Below are 14,411 nucleotides of genomic sequence, written 5' to 3'. Positions count from 1 at the left end.
CCATGAGGAAACAGGGTCCTCTACTCACCCCATTTTACAGAGAAAAAGACTGAGGCTCAGAGAACTGGCCTAGGATGTTTGGGGGCAGGGGAAGAGGGCCCTGTGTGAGCCCCTTCTCTTCAACCCCACCCCAGTCCCAGCAACTGTGAGTCCTCACCTCTGCTGCCTCCATGCTTCTCTGGCCCAGAGGAGGAAATGCAGCCCCTGCCTCCAGATATGACATTGGGATCAGCACAGCTCTCTTCTAATTTGAACAATTGCCCTCACAGCCACAACCCCTCCAACCCTTCCAGGTTCGATTATAGAGGCCTGGGCAGCCACCACACCCCAGGATGCACTGGACCCAGCTTTTGCTAGGTCATAAGAGGCGACTGTTCAATTTTCAGAAATGTGAAGAAGTGGTTGTTAAACAGGGGGCAATTTAAGATCCGCCATGGTGGGAATAACTTACACCATGGAAAATGGCAAATGCTACAAAGCAGGCTTCTCAATGGAGAGTTGGTTTACCAGCACACAACTGACTACATCCCTTTACCAGACTCCTACCTGAGCCCCAGCACTGTCTGGACATAGAAAATGTCTTATTTGGCGTGTTGAACCAATCCATTGTGTATAAATATATAGACAATAAATAGGTTTCATTATCTCCTTCAGGGTGGCCAGAGAATATATTCTTTTAATATGTAAAATTAAGTTTTAAAAACGAAATTACTTTATTTTCTACACATGGTCTTTTCACAGATTTCTTTACCTTAGGAACAAAAAAGAAATTCACATCCACCCCTTAGCAGCTCCACCCCAGCCCTCCCCCTGGAAAGGCCTATCTTGACCTTCCTTTTAAAGATGTCTAGATTCATAGAATCTTAAAAATGCTGAGCCCCTGAAACTTCAAGTTACAGGGACTTTAGATTCTGGAATCCTGAAACCTTTGACTCCTGGATCTTAGACTTGGAGCATCCCAATTAGGGGAGTGACATCTTCTTCAGGGATTTGATTCTAGATTTAGTGGTGAGCAAGTATTCCAACCGGGTGCAAACTCCCCTCATAAATCCTCCAGGGACCCCATGCTGGAGGCCACCCATCGCTCAGTGAGTCAGGGATGCAAGGAATCTCTGCCTTTTCAGTGGAGTAGTAGATGGATTATGTAAATTAGTAATTATGCAACAATATGTAAAATATTACAGGTTATGTAAATATATAAATTAGCAATTATGTAACTATGTATCTCTAAACCTTGGAATTTTACTCAAGGTGGCAACCATTTCATATTCTCATGATATATACAGAAACCACAAGATTTTCTCTCTCCTCAATCATAGCTGAAGTTGTATATAGCCTTTAATCATAGTAAATTAAAATAATAGAAATTTGGGATTGGAAGGGACCTGGAAACCAGGCCCTCTTAAATGCTGATATCTCCCTTACAGCAGCCCCCCCACAAAATGTTCATTCAGTTTGTTTGAATTCCTTCCGTGGCAAGGAGCTCACCACATTGCAAGACAGACCATGTCACTTCTAATCATTTTTAATTATATTGTTGGGACAAGATGGATCTTCCCATATCTCTGAGCATCAACAACATTGCAAAGCTCCTCCCCTGCAGGCGCGGGGACACAGAGGAACCCAGGCCCTGCCTGGCTGGGGGGCCTAAAGTGGCGGTGTGGAGGCAGAAATCATGCTCTGGACACTCGGAGAAGGGCCACTCACTCTAATGAACCTAATGACCCCATTGACTCCAGCCCAATTTTGCATGTAATGTCTAAGTACTCATGGACCCCTAGAGTCCCATGATCCAGTCCAAATCTCTTATAGTATAGATAAGAAAACTGGAGCCCTGAGACAGAAGAGACTTCCCAAGGTCAAGGTCACACAAGACCTAAGAGGCAGAGGCAGGATCCAAACCTACATTTTCAGCCTCAAATCCAGCAGATGCCCTCCCTCCCTCCCCCCGCATCCCATTCCCACATCAGGCACTTTTCCCCAGCCAAGCCTAGACCAGCCCATAGTCTGAGATCTAAAGCAGACCCCACCCCCACCATCCATCCTCTCAGCGCCACGCACCCCCCCCCCCCACCCCCATCACTGGGGTTAGGAGGTTGTTAGAGCTGCATGGCAACCCCCAACTGTGGTGCTTACCCAGGCCACTGAAAGGGTGGACAGCTGGGCTGGGTGATGGGTGGTTTTAATATTTAAACACAGTTTGCTGCTGCACAGCCAAAGGCAAAAGTAGCTGCCTCCTTTTTCTTCTCCTTCCTCTTTTTCCTTCCTTCTCTTTTTTTAAATCTTTAATGTCTCCCGCCAGCCGCCAGTGGGGGAGGCGTTGTTTGAGTGTCATATTTCAAAGGGTTGCCACAGCTGGAGGGATATTCAGAGCATTTCGAGCCAATCCATTGTGTATAAATATATAGATATATATATAGGTTTCATTATCCCCTTCAGGGCTGCCAGAGAATATATTCTTTTAATATGTATAATATATTTGAGCTGCTACATGACTCGCAGCAGGGGAGGGAGGCAGGGTGGCCCGCAATTGACATTTCAGAGGCATTTCCAGAGACAGAAAAACAGCTGACTTTGGGAAAGGGGAGGGCTCCATTCAGGCGAGGTTGGTCTCTGGGGTCTGTTGCCAGGAGGGCACGGGGTCTGAAGCCTAATCCCTACCCAGTGCCTGGCCCAGCACTGATATTTATGAGAACCTTTGAGAATGGTTCATCTGATCCTTTTGCTTATCCACGGCTTTCCATTGTTAAGTGGTCTTCAGCTCTAACAAAGGATTTGGGGGCAACGCTTACTGGATCTGTGGCAGCCACGGAAGCTCGAGGCTGTGTGCTGGTTGTGTGATCATGGGCAAGCTGCTTAAACCCTCTGAATCTTAGTGCCTTTATCTGCCTGCCTTGCAAAGTAAAAGCAGATCATGTATGTGAATATGGAAAGAGAGTGCCAAGTGGGTGCTCACCATTAGGGATGTGACCTAGTTATATAGGAGGAGGGTATGGGGTGGCGGAGGCGGGGGGGGGGGGGGGGGGGCTGGTTTTAAGGGAGGGCTTCCCTGGAAAGGTGATACTTGTGCTGAGACCTAAAAGATGACCCGAGATGAAGAGGGTCAGGGAGAGAGAATGTTCCCCGTAGCTCTCAATCTGCCAAAGCAAGGGACGGGTCCAGAGAGGACTGGGCTGCCCTCAGCTGGCAGACTTAGTTTGGAGCAAGCCCAGGTCCCAGTGGCCCTCAGGCCTCAGCCTTCATCACCTTCATTTCTGCATGTGCACAGTGTCAAACTCCAGCCTTGGAGTCCTGTTTTGCTTGTCATGTGCTCTTGGTGCGTCCCCCAACCACTTCCCAGGAAGCAATATAAAGTATTGGTAGCTGGGCTTCTTTCAAGATGAAGTCAAAATTAAAAGGAGGCTGGCTGCCCTGGCTGGGTGGGCCAGTGGGTTGGAGTGCCGTTCCGCACACCAATAGGTTGTGGATTTGATTCTCATTCAGGGCACATACCTAGGTTGCAGGTGTGATCCCTGGTCAGGGCGCATATGGGAAGCAACCGATCGATGTTTCTCTCTCACACTCCCTTCCCCTCTCTCTAAAAATCAGATAAAGATTTTTTTTTTTAAATTTTTTTTAAAGGTGGCTTGCTTTCCCTGCATGTCTTGGCATCTCTGACTCTCTGCAGCTGCTCTCATTTGTCTCTCTCTGGGCCCCTCCTGACTCTCCAGACAGTGGCTCCTTCCTCACTTGGGTCTGGCCACCTGGAAGAGGAAGACAGAGGACCCCAGGGACCTAATGGGAACAGGAACCCAAGCTCTGGGGCAGGAGCTCCCATGTATGTTCTCAGACCAGCTGAATCAGCAGCACCTGGGAGCTTCTGTGTCAGTAGATTTGGATCCGGGGAATCATATTTCCCAATGCTCCAGGGTGATGCTGAGGCAAGGCCAAGTTCAGGAGCCTTAACCCTGGAGTTCAGAACCAGGACCCACCACCAAAGGCAGGGGAATATGGAAGGAAGAGAGCTGGACCCCGTTCTGGGATTCCTACATTTCTGCCAGTAGTTCAACTTATGACCCTCTCAACCTGCTTTCCCCACACCCTCCGCCATCTCAGTAAAGGATACTTCCAACCACCTAATTTTTTAAGGCATCATCCTGGACTCCTCCCTATCTCCTACCTCTCATCTAACAGCAAGACCTATCACCCCTATTTTAAAATACATTCAGAATCCTTCACATCCATGGCTACCACCCTGGTCTCAGCTACCAGCATCTTTCCCCTGAATTATTGCAACAATCACTATTGTCTGGTCTTCTGACTTCCATGCATGCCCTGCTCTAGCCCATTCTCCACCAGCAGCCAGAAGGATCTTTTAAAAATATGAATTTGATCATTTTCCTTGCCCTATTTCACCCTTTCCACTTGCCTCGCCTCTGCTTGGCTGGCTGCATCTCATCTTTCAGCTCCTGGTTTCAATGCTGCCTCATTAGAGGGCCCTCCCTTGACAGCTCCAGCTAAGAGGAGCCCCCTCCTCAATTGTTCTTTATCCCTGCCCTTTCTGGGTTTCCCTCACAGCTTTGTCCACAATTTGCAATTACTTGTTTCTTATTATTTACTTGTTTGACACTCTGTCTCCCCCTCTAAATAGCAAGGTCCCTGGGAACAGGGCCTACTTTTTCTGCTTATTGCTCTATCCCCAGGTCTCAGCACAAAGCATGGCGCACAGCAGGTGCTCAATATAAGTTTCCCGAAAGAACGGGAGGGTGATATTTAATTGACCCAACTCATCATTTTGACTTAGGCTGCTTAGGTAATGAAAACGCACACTCTTGGTTCAGATGGCCATCTCATTATACAAATGAGCAGTGTCCAGGGATGAGTGGTGGTCTCTCCTGGAAGTGGTTGTGCCTGGACGGTGCAAGGATGGAGTCCCTAGGACACTGGCCCAGGTGCCTCTTAAGCCTCCAGCCTGAGCTAGGTTGAAGCAGAAAGGAAGAGAAAGCACTGGAGGTGCCGGTACCCTACACACCCATTTTACAGATGAGCAAACACTCTTTTAGAGCCCCTCCCTCATACTGCGGAACCTCCAGAGGGGCAAGGTCCCCTCCCCCTTGCCCTCTGTACCTCAACGACTTCCCAGCAGCCAATGAAAGTCTTGGAGGGAACTGAGAGTCACTAGGTCCATCCCACTGCTTAGAAGCAAGTCTAAGCAGTCCAGTTAGACAACAGTCCTCCACCCTATTTCCTACAGAATTCCCCCCTCCCCAATTAAATTGGAGAGGGTGTGGTGCGCTAGGAATACAGACTGGTATTTAGGAGATCTGAGTAGCCTCCCTCCCCCTTTCTGAACAACAGGGGCAATGGGGAGCCTCAGAACCAGTTGAGAGTGATCTCTCCCAAACCTAATCCGCCTCCGCCCACAGCGGCAGAGTAAAAACGCCGCGCCGCTTCTCCACGGAGCGCTGGCGCCCCCTGCTGGACAGAGGCGGGAAGGCAGTCCTGGCTCTCGCCACTGGAGTGCTGTCTGCAGGCAGATGGCGGTGAGGGTCTGCTGTGCCATGGGCCTAGGACCACAGGTGGCGAGAGATTCACAGACACACAAATACCTGCCGGCCTCAGACACTCCAGGCCCACCCTAAAACATGGAAACAATACCACCCGGGCCCTTCCCATGACCCCAGGAGCCCAGAAGAGCAAGGGGTGCCTGGTGGTGGAAGGTGTGAACAGAGCTTGGACTCCCGTGGGCCTGGGGCCTCTCATGGTGTGGGGAGCAGGGGGAAGGGGTGGGCCTGCATAAAACACCCCATGAGGCAAAGGCACCCAGTCACCCAACAGTGGGGAAAGTGCCAAGTGCAAGGAACAGGCCGAGCAAGCCAACTCCACCGTCACATGTCAGTGTTACAGGAAACTTTCAGGGAAATTTGGGTGGAGGGTTCTAAACCCCTGGCGGGACTGTGTCATTAGTTCCCGTCTACCTTCAAGGTCCCAAGTATACAAGCCATCCAGGAACCACAGCTGGCACCTGGGGCTGGGGAGGAGGACCGGAAGTCAGCAGACCGCTGGCTTGGAGCTCTTCCATTTGGTGATCAGCCCTGCTGGCTTTTCACTCACTCAGTATCAGTATGGACTTGCTGAGCACCTACTACATGCCATGTGCTTGCTTGGACCCAGCATCCAGTGGGGAGCAAAGTCCTGGCCCTCATGAAGCTTAGTGGAAAGATGAGCCATTTTTAAAAAAGCAAATAGGAAATATGATGCCAGTTGATCATCTAGCTATTCCACTGCTAGGTAATCCCAAGATAAATGAAAACATATGTCCCTATGTCCACAAAACGGCCTGCACGTGAATATTCACAACAGCTTTAGTTCTGATAAAGACTGGAAGCAGCCCAGGTATCGGTCAACTGCAGAGTGAATAAGCAACTCAAGGTATGTCCATAAGATAGAACTCAGCTCAGCAAAAAGATAATGAATAACTAATACCCACATCAACATGTATGAATCTCAGCAACACAATCCCCAGCAAAAAAAAAAAAAAAAAAAAAAAAAAAAAAAAAAAAAAAAATCAAACACCAATGAGTACATTTCCATGGTGTGAAATTCTAGAAAAGGAAACGCTGAGCTACAGTGACAGAAAGCAGACCATGAATGCCTGGGGCAGGGAGGGAGCTGTCCAACAGAACCTTTTGGTGGCCTGATGACACAAGCAAAGCAGACACTGACAGTTCCACCGCCATCAGCACCCACACACCCTGATGGCTTCCCAAGTCGCTCTCCCTGAGGGAGTCACCTGCCCACAGCACTGAGCTTGGCTGAATACAGAGGACAAGCCAGGAGTGTTAAATCTCAGGGGAGACCCTCAATCAACGAGGACCAGAATTTAGAGAATACCCCACTTTCCACCAGGGCCGGGATGAAGGTGTAGAAGGGAGATGCTGAGAGCTCAAAATTTGAGACCCTCACTCTCATGGTTGTGCAAATGTAGAGTCCACACCTGAGAGTGAGGGCTTTTTAAATGATTTTATAACAGCTTTATTGAGATATAATTCACATACCATAAAGTTTACCCTCTTAAAGCATACAATTCAGTGGTTTTTAGTATATTCATAAAATTGTGCAACCGTCACCACCATCTGATTCCAGAACATTTTCATCACCCCTAAGGAAGCCCTGTCCTGGTTAGTCAGCCAAGCACTATCTCATCTTCCACCCAAACCCCGGGCCCCGGGTAACCACAATCTACTTCCTGTCTCTATGGATTTGTCTATTCCAGACATTCACCAGAAATAGAATCATGCACTTTGCGGTCTTTTGTGTCTCCCTTCTTTCTCTTAGCATTATGTTTTCAAGGTTTAGCCATATGTAGCATGTATCAGAGCTTTATTCCTTTATATAGCTGAACTAGAGGCCCGGTGCACGGATTCGTGCACATTGAAAGGAAATTAATTAGGTGGCTGGTGGGGCAGGACTGGGAAAGATAGAGCCAACCTCCCATGGTCCCTTGCCGGCCAGCCGCACCTGGGGCGGTGCCAGGGCTTGAAGGGCATCTGCGGAGTAATCTGGGTCCCTCTGGCAGGTGGGGTCCCTCGGCCTAGCCCGCAGGGATTGGGCCTAAACTGGCAGTCAGACATCCCTCTCACAATCCAGGCCTGCTGGCTCCTAACCACTTGCCTGCCTGCCTGCCTGATTGCCCCTAACCGCTTCTGCCTGCCAGCCTGATCACACCTACCCAATCCCCTGCCGGCCTGATCACACCTACCCAATCCCCTGCTAGCCTGATCACACCTACCCAATCCCCTGCCAGCCTGATCACACCTACCCACTCCCCTGCCGGCCTGATCACACCCTAACCGCTCCCCTGCCAGCCTGATCACACCCTAACTGCTCCCCTGCCAGCCTGATCACACCCTAACCGCTCCCCTGCCAGCCTGATCACACCCTAACCACTCCCCTGCCAGCCTGGTTGCCCCCAACTGCCCTCCCCTGCTGGCCATCTTGTGACAACATGGGAGGTGGCCATCTTGTGATGATGTGGGGGTGGCCATCTTGGGGCAGCCATCTTGTGATGACATGGGGACAGCCATCTTGTGTTGACGGGAGGGCATGAGGGTCAATTTGCATATTAATAGGATATTCCATTGTATGGATATACCACCTTTTGTTTATCTATTCATTAGTGTGTGGACATTTGGGTTGTTTCCACACTTTGCCTATTGTGAGAATGCTGCTATGAACATTTCCATACAACTTTGTGAAGATGTATGTTCACTTCTCTTGAGTATATACCTGGGACTGGAATTACTGAGTGGGGTGGTAACTCTATGTTTAACCTTTTGAAGAATTGCAAGACTTTCCACAGCAGTTGAACCATTTTTACATTCCCCCTAGCATGTATGAGGGCTTCAATTTCTCCACATCCTCACCAATACTTGTTACCGTCCATCTTTTTTATTACAGCCATCCAATGGGTGCAAAGTGGTACATCACTGTAGTTTTTCCTCAGCTTCATCACCCTGGGCACCACACTCACTTCACTCTAGTCCCCGCTCTGGCTTCCTCACCCCTCTGTTGGGCCTTCTTGATGAATATACATTTATCTCCATGTAGTTCTTCAGAGGGTCCCCACGGGATTGAGCCACCGCCCACAGCATTAACACCCATCGCCATGCCCTCTGTTGGCTCTCTCTTCCCTGTCTCACTTCCTAGCTCCCACGTGTACTTCCTGTGATCATTTCTTATACCCAAATCCTGGTCTCAGGAATCCAAGCTAAGACACATTGCCTAAAGGGTCACAGCGAGAAATTAAGAAATTCTTCTAAGAGCAATGGGAGGGGCTTGAAGTGGAGGGGTAATGGAGCCTGATCTCTCTTTTAAAAGACCACACTAGCTTCCAAGAGGAAACAGGCTGTAGGACAGCCAGAGTGGGAGGAGGAGAACATGGAGGCGCCATTGCTTTCGTTCGCTGGACTGAACGGAGCCACAAGGAGCGAATGGACAGACATGCACTTAGTGCTTGGGATCTGCTCGGGGAGTTAAATGGAATTGGAAAGGGGTGAGAAAACCTCGAGATCGGTATGATGTCTGGGACAGAATTCGATGGCATGGTGGGATTTCAAGAGATGGAGTTGTGCGTGTGGCATCCAGGTGGAGGGCAAATATGAACTAACACAAAAAGGAGGATTCTAAAAGAACAGAAGGAGGTTGGTTTGACCAGAGCCCGGGGTGCCTGGAAGAGTAGCAGGGAGAGAGGAGCTGAAATGGTCAGGAGAGGGTGTCCCTGCTTCTTAGAAACTTCTTGGGAGCTGAAATGACCAGACCGACCTCAAGTAATGGAAAATGAGGCAGGGGCAGGAGTGCACTCTTGAGGTCTCTGAGGAGGGGAGGGTCAGGGTGAGGATGAGGTCGGAGGTGGAGACCCCTTATCTGCTTATCCTTTTCATGTGGTCTTTCATGGAGCAAAATTTGTGATGGGGTCAAAATTGATAAGGTCAATTTGTCCTCTTATGGATCATGCTTTTTCTGTCAAGTCTAAGATCTCTCTGCCTAGCTCTAGGTCCTAAAGATTTTCTTTTTTATATATGTAATTATTTATTGTTCAAAGTATTACATATGATTTTCTTTTTTTACTAAAAGTTTTATAGTTTTACATTTAAGTCTGCAACCCATTTTGAGTTAATTTTTGTGTAACATGTGAGATTTAGTTTGATGTGTGTATTTGCCTATGGATGTCCAATTGCTCCAGTAATTAAAAAAGTTACCTTTCCTCCATTGAATTGCTTTCACATCTTTGTCAAAAATCAGCTGGCACATTTATGTAGGTCTATTTTTGGTTTCTCCATCTTTTCCATTGATCTATGTATCTACCCTTCTGCCAATAAGAGTTTACATTTCTGTAGCTGTATAGTAAGCCTTAATATCAGGTAGAATAATTCCTCCCACTTTCTTCTTCTGATTCATGATTGTTTTACTATTTTAGGGCTTGTGCCTTTCTATATATTTTTTATATTTTGTTAATGTGATGTATATTATATTGATCGACTTTTGTATGTTGAGCCATCCTTGCATTCGGGAATAAATCCCACTTGGTCATGGTGTATAATCATTTTAATATGCTGCTGAATTTGGTTTGCTACCATTCAGTTATCCTCACTCACCCATGAGATCTGGTTGTGAGTCCTTGACTGCCACGAAAACATAAACAAGTGACTTTACAATGAGGTGGGATGGGTGGGAGAACTACAGAGAATGTAACCAGACTACCCAGTTTTGTTTTAAAAGTGTTCCTCAAACTGCACTATGGACCTTTCAGATTAGATCATTGTTGTTGGGGTGTTTTGCATCAATGTTCCTAAGGGAGATTGGTCTTCAGTTTTCTTTTTTTCTAATATCTTCATCTGGCTTTGGTACCAGGATAATGCATAGAATGAGTAAGGAAGTGTTCCCTCCTCTTCGATTTTCTGGAAAAGTTTGAGAAGGAGTGGTAGTAATTCTTTTTTAAATGTTTGGTAGAATTCGCCAATGAAGCTACCAGGTCCAGGGCTTTTATTTGTTGGGAGATTTCTGATTACTGATTCAATCTTCTTACTAGTTACAGGTCTATTCAGATTTTCTATTTCTTTGTGATTTGGCCTTGGAAGGTTTTGTGTTTCTAGGGATTTCATCTAAGTTACCCAATTTGTTGGCATACAGTTGTTCACAGTACTCTCTTATAATCCTTTTTATTTCTCTAGAATTAATAATGCCCCCACTCTCAATTCTGATTTTGGTCATTTGAGTCCTATTTTTTTCTTTCCTTAGTCCATCTAGCTAAAGGTTTGTCCATTTTGTTAATCTTTTCAAAGAACCAACTTTTGGTTTCATTGATTTTCTCGTTTTTCTATTTCATTTATCTCTGCTTTAATCTTTATTATTTCTTTCCTTCTGCTAGCTTTGGGTTTAGTTTGTCCCTCTTTTACTAGTTTCTTAAGTTGTAAAATTAGGTTGTTGCTTGAGATCTTTCTGGTTTTTTTAATAGTAGCATGTATAGCTATACATTTCCCCCTTAACTTTGCTTTTGCTGTGTTCCATAAGTTTTGGTATGCTGTGTTTTCATTTCATTTGTCTCTAAGTATTTTCTAACTTCCTTTGTGATTTCTTTTTTTATAATTGCTTGTTTAAGAATGTATTGTGGCCCAGCCAGTATTCTCAGTGGTTAGAACACTGGCCAGTGCACCAACAGGTTGAGAGTTTGATTGCTGGTCAAGGGCACATACCTAGGTTGCGGGTTCACTCCCCACCCCCCAATCGGGCCACATGCCAGAGGCAACCAGTCCATGTGTCTCTCTCATATTGATGTTTCTCTCTCTCTCTCTTCCCCTCCCTCCTTTCCACTCTCTCTGAAAAGCAATGGAAGAAAATATCTTTGGGTGAGGACTTAAAAAATATTTTTTTAAAAGTATAACTCATTAGTACACATGCTCCTCAGTAAAGAGAAAGAAAAATTTATGAAAAATCAGAATAAACCCTTCATGACATTGCTGCTTAGTTCTGGATGAAGATGAAATTGTCAACAATAAATTAGTTAGATAAGTCTAATTGTCAGATTTTTTAAAAAATCCAACAGTGAAATCCCTCCTCACATGTGTATATATTCAGAAAGTCCTCAGATTCATTCAGCCAACAAATATTTACTATTTCATGGGGCATTCTGTTAGAAAAGAGGCTTACATCAATGAGTGAAACAGGTAACCATCCCTGCCCACATGAACTTACATTATAAACAATAACCATACTAAACAAATCAATCACATAATATGTTACAAGGTGATGTTACGGGGGCAGGTTGCAGTGTCAGGTAGGATGGTGAGGGTCAGCCTTGCTCAATAAGTCATACTCAAAGATTTACAGGATGTGAAGGAATACGCCACAAAAAATATCTAAGGGAAGAGCATTCCAGGAGAGGGAATTGCCAGTGCAAATTCGAAGAGGGCAGCATGTCTGAATCTTCAAGGAACAAGAAGAATGAGAGAGTGCTGTGAAGGTGAAGTCAGCGGGGTAGCAGGGAGACAGCTCATGGAGAAATTATGGGTTTAGGATTTTGAGGAGAGTATTGACATCATCTGACTTATTTTTAAAATTATGTTTTTATTGATTTCAGAGAGGAAGGGAGAGAGAGAGATAGAAACATCAATGATTAAAGAATCATTGATCAGCTGCCTCCTGCACAACCCCTACTGGGGATCCAGCCTGCAACTGGGCGTGTGCCTGACTGGGAATCAAACCAGCAACCTCCTGGTTCATGGGTCAAGGCTCAACCACTGAGCTATGCTGGCCAGGCTGATCTGAAACAGGCAACCATCCCTGCCCAGGTGAACTTATTTTTACTTTTTAAACTTTTTTTTTAATTTCAGAGAGGAAGGAGGAGGGAGAGAAAGATAGAAACATCAATGATGAGAATCATTGATTGGCTGCCTCCTATACGCCCCTTATTTGGGATCAAGCCTGCAACATGGGCTTGACTAGAATTGAACCTGGGACCCTTCAGTCCACAGGCCGACGCTCTATCCACTGAGCAAACCGGCTAGGGCTGACTTATTTTTAAAATCACTCTGGCTGTTCAGTCTTCACAGAAGGACAAGGCTGGAAAAAGGAAGCCAGTAAAGAGGCATTTGCAATGAGCCAGGTGAGGAGTTATGGTACCTTGGATTAGGATATTAGTGGTAGAAATGGTGAGAGGTGGTTGGATTTTGAAGATACATCAAAGGTAGACATTGACCAGACAGAGAAAGAGTCAAGGTGGCTCTCGGGTTTTTGGCCTAAGAAATGAAAGAATGGCCTTGCCATCAGCCAAGATGCACAAAACCGCGGTAGATTTGGCTAGGTGAGCATCAGGACTTCTGTTTGGGGCCTGTTGAGTTTAAGATGCCTGTTAGGCATCCAAGTGATGGTACCCAGTGAACTGTAGAACATACGATCTGGAGTTGAGAACATTGATGTTAACTCCCTTCTCTAATAGGGTTGGAGACAGAGAATTAATTATCAAATGATGTCATGACCTTTATACAACAAACTTTTGGTTTTGGAAGCCATCTGAAGCAATCTCCACAATGTGTCCTCCCCTGGAGTGTGTCAAGTTATTTATCAAAGTCTGCAAAGTAATGAGAGAAGGATTCTTATCCACTTGCAGCTGTTTTCCAGCTTGGGAAAATAAACACGATGATCTTTTCATTCAATTTTCAAGTGTCTCTTTGTCTTGTGCAAAATAATTACAGTGAGTTCTGCAGCAAAGTTTATAACTAGATCACCGAGAACCCCGAAAGATTTTTGGCATTTGTCTTGTAGCTGACAGACGATGTGGGTGATATCCCCCCTAGGACACGGGGTTGTACGGGATCCCAGAAGTCATAAGGGCAGCTTCCTGAGTGTTCACTGTGTGCCATGCCATGCGCTGTGCCAACTGTTATATCTGTATCAACGGTGTCACAACCATGCCAAGAGGGAAGTTCCATGACTATACCCATATAGCTGGGGAACCTGAGGCTCCAAGGGCGAGTGACTTTCCCAAGTTCACGTGGTACATGAGTGTTGGAGGTAGGACTAAATGCTCTGAGGGACCCTAGAGATGTCCTTGAAGCTACTGAGCTCTGCCGGGTCATGCAGTGGAGGCTGATTCCAGGTCAGGGGGTTTGGAGGCTCTAGCTTTCTGCTTGAGCTTGGGCTCAGGACTCTAGAACTTGGAGCCACTCTGGCCTCCTGGACCTGGCCTCAGGATCCAAGCCCCTGCTAGTCTTTAGTCCCCATAGAGGAGCCTTGGGGGGCAGGGCAGCCTCTGCTAGGTCTGTGTGGGAGGACACTAATGAACAAATTAAGAGGCCATCACAGCCCTGCTCTTGTTTCCCCTTATTCCTCAGACCTCCTTCCCTGCGTCACCGAAAATGCCCTCCCACCCACTTCTGAGAACCCTGGGAAGAAGATAAAAGTAGGGTGTGGGGCAGGTGGGGTGTTATTCACCATTTCCCTGCCTGAAAAAGAATCAGTTTCTCCCAGATTGCAACCCTGGTAATCCCCTCCAGCCTCCTCCCACAATCTCCATCCTCCTTAATACATAGACACACAGAAAAAGGAGGTCACGGTGATTATGCTTCCCCCCAGGAAAGATGGGGAGGTGGCATCTAACAGGAACCTTTTTGTTGGGTGTGAGGTGCCCCTCAGACTTGGAGGATGATGTAACTACCCACAGCTCTTTTACCTGTTTGTGCTCAGGACTGGAGATTCGTGTCTGGGATGCCATTGACTATCTAGCTACAGGTTGTGTACTGCACAAGAGCATTCATCCAGAGACCAAAACCCAGAGGAAGGGGTGACTTTTCTGATTCACACAAAGACATTATATGGATGGGCTGGACGTTAGTCTGTTCACTGAACAAAAAGTCTTAAAGTGTTACATTCAA

The sequence above is a fragment of the Myotis nattereri genome (assembly GCF_964212035.1).
Source record: "Myotis nattereri genome assembly, chromosome: 8".
Classification (NCBI taxonomy): Eukaryota; Metazoa; Chordata; class Mammalia; order Chiroptera; family Vespertilionidae; genus Myotis; species Myotis nattereri.
This window is presented reverse-complemented; position numbering follows the sequence as displayed.